Raw genomic sequence first — 9534 nt, forward strand, 5'->3', positions numbered from 1 at the left:
CCAGCACATCATCAGGCGGGGAGGGGATGATGTATGGAGCGGGCTCACGCGCTGAGCCTGCTCCATACACTGCAGGTGTCCGCTTCTGACACGCTGCACTAACGGCTAGGAACAGAGATGGCGCTGTTTAACTAGTTAAATACTGCGGTCAATAGCGACCGCGGCATTTATATTGGTTTTCCTACGAAGGACATTTATGACATATACACAGGTGTAATATCTCTAGAACGGGGCCCCCTAAGCCCCATTCCATCTTACCCGGCTCCGCGGTCTTCCGGCCACTTCACTTTCTGGTTACATGTTCGAGTTACGCAAACAGCGTAACTCGCTGAGCTACGCAGTTTCCGCAACTCCCATAGAACTCAATAGTAGTTACGGATACAGAGTAGCATGCTATGCTGCTTCTATAACGGACATTCACTGCTATGGGAATTCCGGAAAAAGCGTAGCTCAGCGAGTTACGCTGTTTCCGTAACTCATCCATGTATTGCAGTGTATTGTACCAGCGATCTAATGATCACTGGTTCAAGTCCCCTAGGGGAACTAATAAAATGTGTGTAAAAAAAAAAATATTAAATTAAAAAAAAACATTTCCCAGTTTTCCCCAAGCACAATGTAAAAACAAAAAAAATTATAACAAAATTGGTATCGCTGCATCGGTAAAAGTCCAGCACTATTACAATATAGCATTATTTGACTCACACAGTGAACGGTGTAAACATTTTTTTATTTAAAACCCCCTACTGTCTGTATTCTTCTACCATATTACGTTATAAATGGCCACTCTGTTGTAACGGTTCACTGGGATATGCTTCTTGTGATGTCATCTAGAATGTCGGCAGATTCTATTTCTCTGAGCGTGACGTCCTCTAGAGAATCTGAGCGTGATGTCATGTGAAGGGCGGGGCCTGTGATCTGCATGTGTTCCGTTTGCACATAATGGCCCTCAGGTTGTGACATCATCAAGTTTATAAATTGGGGTCACACATTGACCGCGGTGTCAGTTTCTCTTGCTGGCTCTCATCATGGACGTGTCTCATATGAAGAAGAGGATGGTGATGTTTCCAATGATGAGTGTTGTAGAGAAGATGGAGGTTGGCGGACGCCAATTTCCGGAGGACGTGGAGATGGAAGAGGAGGATGAGAAGATGGAGGTTGGCGGACGCCAGTTTCCAGAGGACGTGGAGATGGAGGAGGAGGACGGGAAGATGGAAGTTGGCGGACGCCAATTTCCAGCTCCTGATGTGGAGATGGACGATCTTTCGGGGGCTACGGTTAACATCAGGGCCTCCAACCCCCGAAAGAGAAAGTGGCCATTTTAGTAACATCTGCCACTTGGGGCCCATTTACCATCAGGGCCCCCAACCCCCGGGAGAGATAGCGGCCATCTTATTTCCATCTGCCGCTCGGGCCCATTTACCATCTTTAGGTGAGGTAAGTGCCGTCCACTGATGATCTTCTCACCTCACGACTCTTCTACAGCCGCTTGGACACTGAATTTCAGATTTTTTTTTGCAGTGGTCACCCCAACATCGTGGTCTTTACCACCTAAACCATCTGAAATTCCCATGAAGACTCCTCCAGTGATGAGCAGAGCAGACGCGAGATACGGTAAGTCTGACGTCTTCCGCTCGTCTTCATCTTCTCCTTGTGGTGAAGGTTTTGTGAATTTTTTTGCTTATTTGTATTTTTTCTTTTTCTAGGATCCGACTTTGAAAAATATGAAAAACGTTTTCGGTTTCTTCTGATCCAGGACCGAGCTGTGTAAGGGTGGACTGGCGGCCATATCCACGGGTGAAGAAGGACCCTCCCACTCTTCATCTCACCGATCATCGCTTGTTAAAGGGCCGGAGACACAGAAAACCGCACAGAAATTCTACCAGATTCTATAATAAACATCTTTTTTTTTTACAATTTTTAGTGTATTCATTTCTAGATTGGGGAATTTATCCAGGGAACCTGTGTTCTATGGGGATCCGAAGGTTATAGGTGTAATAATCTGCAGAATATATCACTCTGTATCTGTCAGTAGAGGACAGAGCAATGTTCTGCAGATCTGTAGAGAGGGTAGTGGTGTAATACTCTGCAGAATATATCACTCTGTATCTGTCAGGAGGTGGAGAGGACAGAGCAATGTTCTGCAGATCTGTAGAGAGGGTAGTGGTGTAATACTCTGCAGAATATATCACTATGTATCTGTCAGGAGGTGGAGAGGACAGAGCAATGTTCTGCAGATATCTAGAGAGGTCAGTGGTGTAATACTCTGCAGAATACTCTGCAGAATATATCACACTGTATCTGTCAGGAGGTGGAGAGGACAGAGCAATGTTCTGCAGGTCTCTAGAGAGGTCAGTGGTGTAATAATCTGCAGAATATATCACTATGTATCTGTCAGTAGAGGACAGAGCAATGTTCTGTAGGTCTCTAGAGAGGTCAGTGGTGTAATAATCTGCAGAATATATCACCATATATCTGTCATGTGATACAGGAGCAATGTTCTGCAGATCTGTAGAGAGGTCAGTGGTGTAATAATCTGCAGGATATATCACTATGTATCTGTCAGGAGGTGGAGAGGACAGAGCAATGTTCTGCAGATCTCTAGAGAGGTCAGTGGTGTAATAATCTGCAGAATATATCATTATGTATCTGTCAATAGAGGACAGAGCAATGTTCTGCAGTTCTCTAGAGAGGTCAGTGGTGTAATAATCTGCAGAATATATCACTATGTATCTGTCAGTAGAGGACAGAGCAATGTTCTGCAGATGTCTAGAGAGGGTAGTGGTGTAATAATCTGCAGAATATATCACCATATATCTGTCATGTGATACAGGAGCAATGTTCTGCAGATCTGTAGAGAGGTCAGTGGTGTAATAATCTGCAGAATATATCACTCTGTATCTGTCAGTAGAGGAGCAATGTTCTGCAGATCTCTAGACAGGTCAGTGGTGTAATAATCTGCAGAATATATCTGTCATGTGATACAGGAGCAATGATCTGTAGAGAGGTCAGTGGTGTAATAATCTGCAGAATATATCACTATGTATCTGTCAGGAGGTGGAGAGGACAGAGCAATGTTCTGCAGATCTCTAGAGAGGTCAGTGGTGTAATAATCTGCAGAATATATCATTATGTATCTGTCAGTAGAGGACAGAGCAATGTTCTCCAGGACTCTAGAGAGGTTTGTGGTGTAATAATCTGCAGAATATATCACTCTGTATCTGTCAGTAGAGGACAGAGCAATGTTCTGCAGATCTCTAGAGAGGGTAGTGGTGTAATAATCTGCAGAATATATCACCATATATCTGTCATGTGATACAGGAGCAATGTTCTGCAGATTTCTAGACAGGTCAGTGGTGTAATAATCTACAGAATATATCACTATGTATCTGTCATGTGATACAGGAGCAATGTTCTGCAGATTTCTAGACAGGTCAGTGGTGTAATAATCTGCAGAATATATCACTATGTATCTGTCAGTAGAGGACAGAGCAATGTTCTGCAGATCTGTAGAGAGGTCAGTGGTGTAATTATCTGCAGTATATATCACCATGTATCTGTCATGTGATACAGGAGCAATGTTCTGCAGATCTGTAGAGAGGTCAGTGGTGTAATAATCTGCAGAATATATCACCATGTATCTGTCATGTGATACAGGAGCAATGTTCTGCAGATCTGTAGAGAGGTCAGTGGTGTAATAATCTGCAGAATATATCACCATATATCTGTCATGTGATACAGGAGCAATGTTCTGCAGATCTGTAGAGAGGTCAGTGGTGTAATAATCTGCAGAATATATCACCATATATCTGTCATGTCATGTAAATTGAAAACGAGGAATCAGGTCTGGCAAGAGTCTTAAGGGGATACATATTAGATTCTCTACAAAAGAAGCTTAATGAATTCAGCGCAACTCAAAAATCATCGTCCTGACGTTATATAGGAAAAAAAAAGACACAATGTAAGCCATAGAGTAAGTTTTCAATTTATAGACTGACAGCTGCAAAAATGTGCAGTAGGATTAGAAAAATAGATATTTAAAGGAACTGTTTTTTTTTTTCCTTTTCTATTTCTAATTTTTTTTGGTCTTTATTTTAAGTATACCAATAAAGGGGGGGGGGGTGCAGAAATAGCCACTTTCTAATATACTTTGTATTTTAACTCCTCATGTTTTTGTTTTTTTTAATTTTTAAAAAAAAAATAATTTTATTTTTTATTTCATTCTGGAAATAGTGAGAATTTTAAACACAATGGGGAAAATTTCTTAAGACTGGCATTTCATACGCTAGTCTTAATCTCAAGAACACTGAAGCGCCTAAATTATTAAAAGGCTCTTGATAAATTAAGTGCATCGCTTGCCGTCCGTGTGACAGATTTAAAATCGACACCAATTTCTGGCATAAATGATAGTACATTTTTAAAACCTCAGTTAGCCCCACCCCTTTGGTTAAGCCACACCCCCTTTAAAAAAACTGTGAGATGTAAGAGTGAAAAAAGTTGAACATTTTTGCGCAAAACAAGCATGCCACATGCTTGCCACTAAAGTGCCTATAATAATTTCCCCGAAAAGTATACCAGAAAGTCGAAGAGCTTTTCATCTACAAGGCCAACCCCTGTAATGGAAAGATAACAGCACACACATATCTCATTCATATTGGTTGAGTTATGGATTGTTGATGGTACGTCCACACACAGCGTAAACACTGCAGAATTTCCATCCTGATTTTCCGTGACGGAATTCAGCAGGATATTACTGTAGCAGATTAGACTAAATATTTGAATGTAAGTGAAGGAAACTCATTCTAAACAATTAATGAATCCCAGCTCCTGGGCTCCCACTGATACATAGTTACATAGTTACATAGTTACATAGTTAGTACGGCTGAAAAAAGACACATGTCCATCAAGTTCAACCAAGGGAAGGGAAAAGGGAAGGAAAAATGTCTACACATAGGAGCTAATATTTTTTTGTTCTAGGAAATTATCTAACCCTTTTTTAAAGCCATCTACTGTCCCTGCTGTGACCAGATCCTGCGGTCGGCTATTCCATAAATTCACAGTTCTCACTGTAAAGAAGCCTTGTCGCCTCTGCAGCTTGAACCTTTTTTTCTCCAGACGGAGGGAGTGCCCCCTTGTTTTTTGAGGGGGTTTTACAAGGAACAGGATTTCACCATATTTTTTGTATGTGCCATTAATATATTTATATAAGTTAATCATGTCCCCCCTTAGTCGTCTTTTTTCAAGGCTAAATAGGTTTAATTCTTTCAATCTTTCCTCATAACTTAAATTCTCCATGCCCCTTATTAGCTTCGTTGCTCTTCTTTGTATTTTTTTCCAACTCCAGGGCATCCTTTCTATGAACTGGAGCCCAGAACTGAACTGCATATTCTAGATGAGGCCTCACTAATGCTTTGTAAAGTGGCATTATTACATCCCTGTCCCGCGAGTCCATGCCTCTTTTAATACACGACAATATCCTGCTGGCCTTTGAAGACAAAATCTTTAAAGGGGTTGTCCCAAGTTGACTCAAATTTTTTTTTTTAGTCATTCTAAGCAGGAAATGAATTTTAAAACATTTGCTGCTAAAAAAATGTAAAAATTCATTTCCTAAGTGCCTTTTTTTTTACACTTGATAACTCAGCAAGTGCTGGTTATCTTTTCTAAAAAGGGGCGTGAGCGGCTTGATGTCAATCAAGCCGCTCTGCTCCGCAGTGTGCGCGCTCCCGATGTTGCTAGATACTGTAGTTCTAGCAACATCGGGAGAATGTTCGTCTCAAGCGGGCATGGTAAGCCCGATTGAGACGAACTTACCGTGAATGTACTGTACATTACACTACACTACACTACACTACATTCACCCCGTTTCGGCAAGCCACTTTTCCCTCACCCCCACCCTGTCACTACATTTTTGTACCCGCCGCATCGGTGCTGCATCAGCACCCGGCGAACAAGTAAAATTATATTTAAAAAAATAAACTCACCTAAGACGTTCCTACGGAGCTCTGAACGGTCCCGTCACTTGCCATCTTCCTTCTTCTTGGCACCGCTCGCATTCATAGTAACAATGCGTTGTGGCGCAGATGACGTAATCATATCAGGCACACGTGATTACGTCACCTGCGCCCACCGCTATGTTATTGTGAATGGGAGAAGAAAAGTAACGGGACCGTTCAGCTCTTCATGGGAACGTCTTAGGGTATGTTCACACGTAGTCAACAAAAACGTCTGAAAATCCAGACCCTGCTTTTCAGACGTTTTTTGACCAACTCGCATTTTTCGCGGCGTTTTCAACGCCGTTTTCGCGGCGTTTTTTACGTCCGTTTTTGGAGCTGTTTTCATTGGAGTCTATGAGAAAACAGCTCCAAAAACGTCCAAAGAAGTGTCCTGCACTTCTTTTTACGAGGCGTAATTTTACGCGTCGTAATTGCCGTACGACGCGTAAAATTACGCGTCGTGTGGACAATACAGCGTTATACCCATAGAAAGTAATGGGCAGATGTTTGACGACGTATTTGAGACGTATTTCCAGACGTAAAACGAGGCAAAATACGCCTCGTATACGTCTGAAATTTGGCCGTGTGAACATACCCTCAGGTGAGTTTATTTTTGTATGTATGTTGTCATGTATGTATGTATGTTTGCATGTATGTATGTATGTTTGTATGTATGTATGTTGTCATGTTTGTATGTGTATATGTGCATGTATGTTTTCATGTATGTTTGCATGTATGTATGTTTGCCTGTATGTATGTTTGCATGTATGTTTGCTTGTATGTATGTTTGCTTGTATGTATGTTTTCATGTATGTATGTTGTCATGTTTGTATGTGTATGTATGTTTGCATGTATGTATGTTTTCATGTATGTATGTATGTATGTATGTTTGCATGTATGTATGTTTTCTTGTATGTATGTTGTCATGTTTGTATGTGTGTATGTTTTTATGTATGTGTTTTCATGTATGTATGTTGTCATGTTTGTATGTGTATATGTGCATGTATGTTTGCATGTATGTATGTATGTTTTCATGTATGTATGTTGTCAAGTTTGTATGTGTGTATGTGTTTTCATGTAGGTGTGTTTGCATGTATGTATGTTTGTATGTATGTTTTCATGTATGTATGTTGTCATGTTTGTATGTGTATATGTGCATGTATGTGTATATGTGCATGTATGTTTGCATGTATGTATGTTTGCATGTATGTATGCCTGTATGTTTGCATGTATGTATGCATGTATGTATGTTTGCATGTATGTATGTTTGCATGTATGTTTGCTTGTATGTATGTTTGTTTGCTTGTATGTATGTTTGCTTGTATGTATGTTGTCATGTTTGTATGTGTATATGTGCATGTATGTGTATATGTGCATGTATGTTTGCATGCATGTATGTTTTCATGTATGTATGTATGTTTGCATGTATGTATGTTTGCATGTATGTATGTTTGCATGTATGTATGTATGTATGTATGTTTTCTTGTATGTATGTGTATATGTGCATGTATGTGTATATGTGCATGTATGTTTGCATGTATGTATGTTTGCATGTATGTATGTATGTATGTATGTATGTATGTTTGCTTGTATGTATGTTTGCTTGTATGTGTATATGTGCATGTATGTGTATATGTGCATGTATGTTTGCATGTATGTATGTATGTATGTATGTTTTCTTGTATGTATGTTTCCTTGTATGTATGTTATGTTTGTATGTGTATATGTGCATGTATGTGTATATGTGCATGTATGTTTGCATGTATGTATGTTTGCTTGTATGTATGTTTGCTTGTATGTATGTTTGCTTGTATGTATGTTTGCTTGTATGTATGTTTGTATGTATGTATGTATGTATGTATGTATGTATGTATGTATGTATGTATGTATGTATGCATGTTTGCTTGTATGTATGTATGTATGTATGTTTGCTTGTATGTATGTATGTTTGCTTGTATGTATGTATGTATATTTGCTTGTATGTATGTTTGCTTGTATGTATGTTTGCTTGTATGTATGTTTGCTTGTATGTATGTTTACTTGTATGTATGTGTATATGTGCATGTATGTTTGCATGTATGTATGTATGTTTGTATAAATGTCTGTATGGCCATGTATGATACTGTCTGCTGGCTCCCTGTATCTAAGCCAACTTTGCCGCAGTCTTCTATACATGGTATAACAGTCAGTATCACACATGACTGGCCTAAGTAGAGTCATACCATGTTTTACCTAATGATCCTGTTCCCCTTTTTCTCCTGCCCATCTCCCCAATAACGACACGTGACAACCGAGGTTGGATATGAAATTGGCCACAGCAGCCGTTTATTTGTTTACATTATTTAAATGCAATTTAATCCGAAATATTCGGATAACTCCACTTCTAATTCACATGACCCAACATGGGTCAGAATCAGAATTAACCATAAACATATTTTAATACTTTAACAGAGCAGGGGAAGTCCTTGAAGCCATTTTAAAACCGAATCTTTTTCCTTTAAATTAGCCATCTGCAAACCACCACCAACTCTTTACCTCCAGCCGTAAACCAGCTCGGAAGCACCGCTCACCTCTGCAGATGGCTCCAACCACCAGAAGACCACTTCAAAGGGATAACACCCGATGAAGTCTTCAAATGATATACTTTCCACCAGAAGACCACTTCAAAGGGGTAACACCCTATGAAGTCTTCAAATGATCTACCGTTTTGGGGGACGCATACCCCCGATGCGACCCCCCCACCATTTTGTACTGACCAACCTCAAGGACTCCCCCCGCCACAGCGAAACAGGCCTTGACTACCTTAAGCCTGAGAGTTCCTCCACACCACCTCCGCCCTCTCAATTCCTTCTGCTAAGGCCAAGCTCCACAGATCAATTCCAACCTCGGTCAAATGCACCCCATCACTACGCTAATAGTTCCCAACCCCGGACTCCAGATCCCTGTGACGAACACAAATGCCCCCATTCTTGGCAACGAATCGTGACACCGCCCGATTCACCTTAATGCGGGCCTTGTTGACCCTTTCCACCGACCGTGCCAGGCGCCAAGCCTTCCTCGGAACTATGTCCGACCAAACAATCATCAAGGACGGATGAGACGCCCACAAACACAGCAAATCATGCTTTATATCCCGCACTAGCTCACGAAAGGGGCGTACCCCTAGATCATTCCCCCCAACATGTAACACCAAAACCTCCGGGACTCTATCCAGGCGAGCATATGTTTGAAACTCGGCCAATACCCGGCTCCATAACATACCTCGAAATCCCAACCAATGTAACACCGCATCCTGACGCGGAAAGCGAAGCTGGCGGCCATCAGGGCGCACATCCGCCCGCAGTGCCCCCCAGTGCACAAAAGAATGTCCTAACAGCCAGACCAAACATGGGTGATGATCTGAAAGAAAGGGCAAGAAACTCACATATCATCAGAAACAACATATAAATCATAACAAATGAGGGCGCACGTAAGACCTAAACCTATTGGACTCCCAGCGGCCAATCCGCCGCACGCCCTCATCATCCAATCCCCAACGCCCAGC

General features: G+C 41.2%; 1 long non-coding RNA gene across 1 annotated transcript; it reads left to right on the forward strand.

Annotated features, from left to right (window-relative positions):
• Nucleotides 1–959: 959 nt before the first annotated feature.
• On the forward strand, nucleotides 960–1891 carry LOC142747600 (uncharacterized). Its single transcript, XR_012881880.1, has 3 exons — nucleotides 960–1434; nucleotides 1519–1611; nucleotides 1704–1891. It is a non-coding gene; the product is annotated as an uncharacterized LOC142747600 (long non-coding RNA).
• The last annotated feature ends 7643 nt before the right edge of the window (nucleotides 1892–9534 follow it).

The sequence above is a fragment of the Rhinoderma darwinii genome, chromosome 1 (assembly GCF_050947455.1).
Source record: "Rhinoderma darwinii isolate aRhiDar2 chromosome 1, aRhiDar2.hap1, whole genome shotgun sequence".
Taxonomy (NCBI): Eukaryota; Metazoa; Chordata; class Amphibia; order Anura; family Rhinodermatidae; genus Rhinoderma; species Rhinoderma darwinii.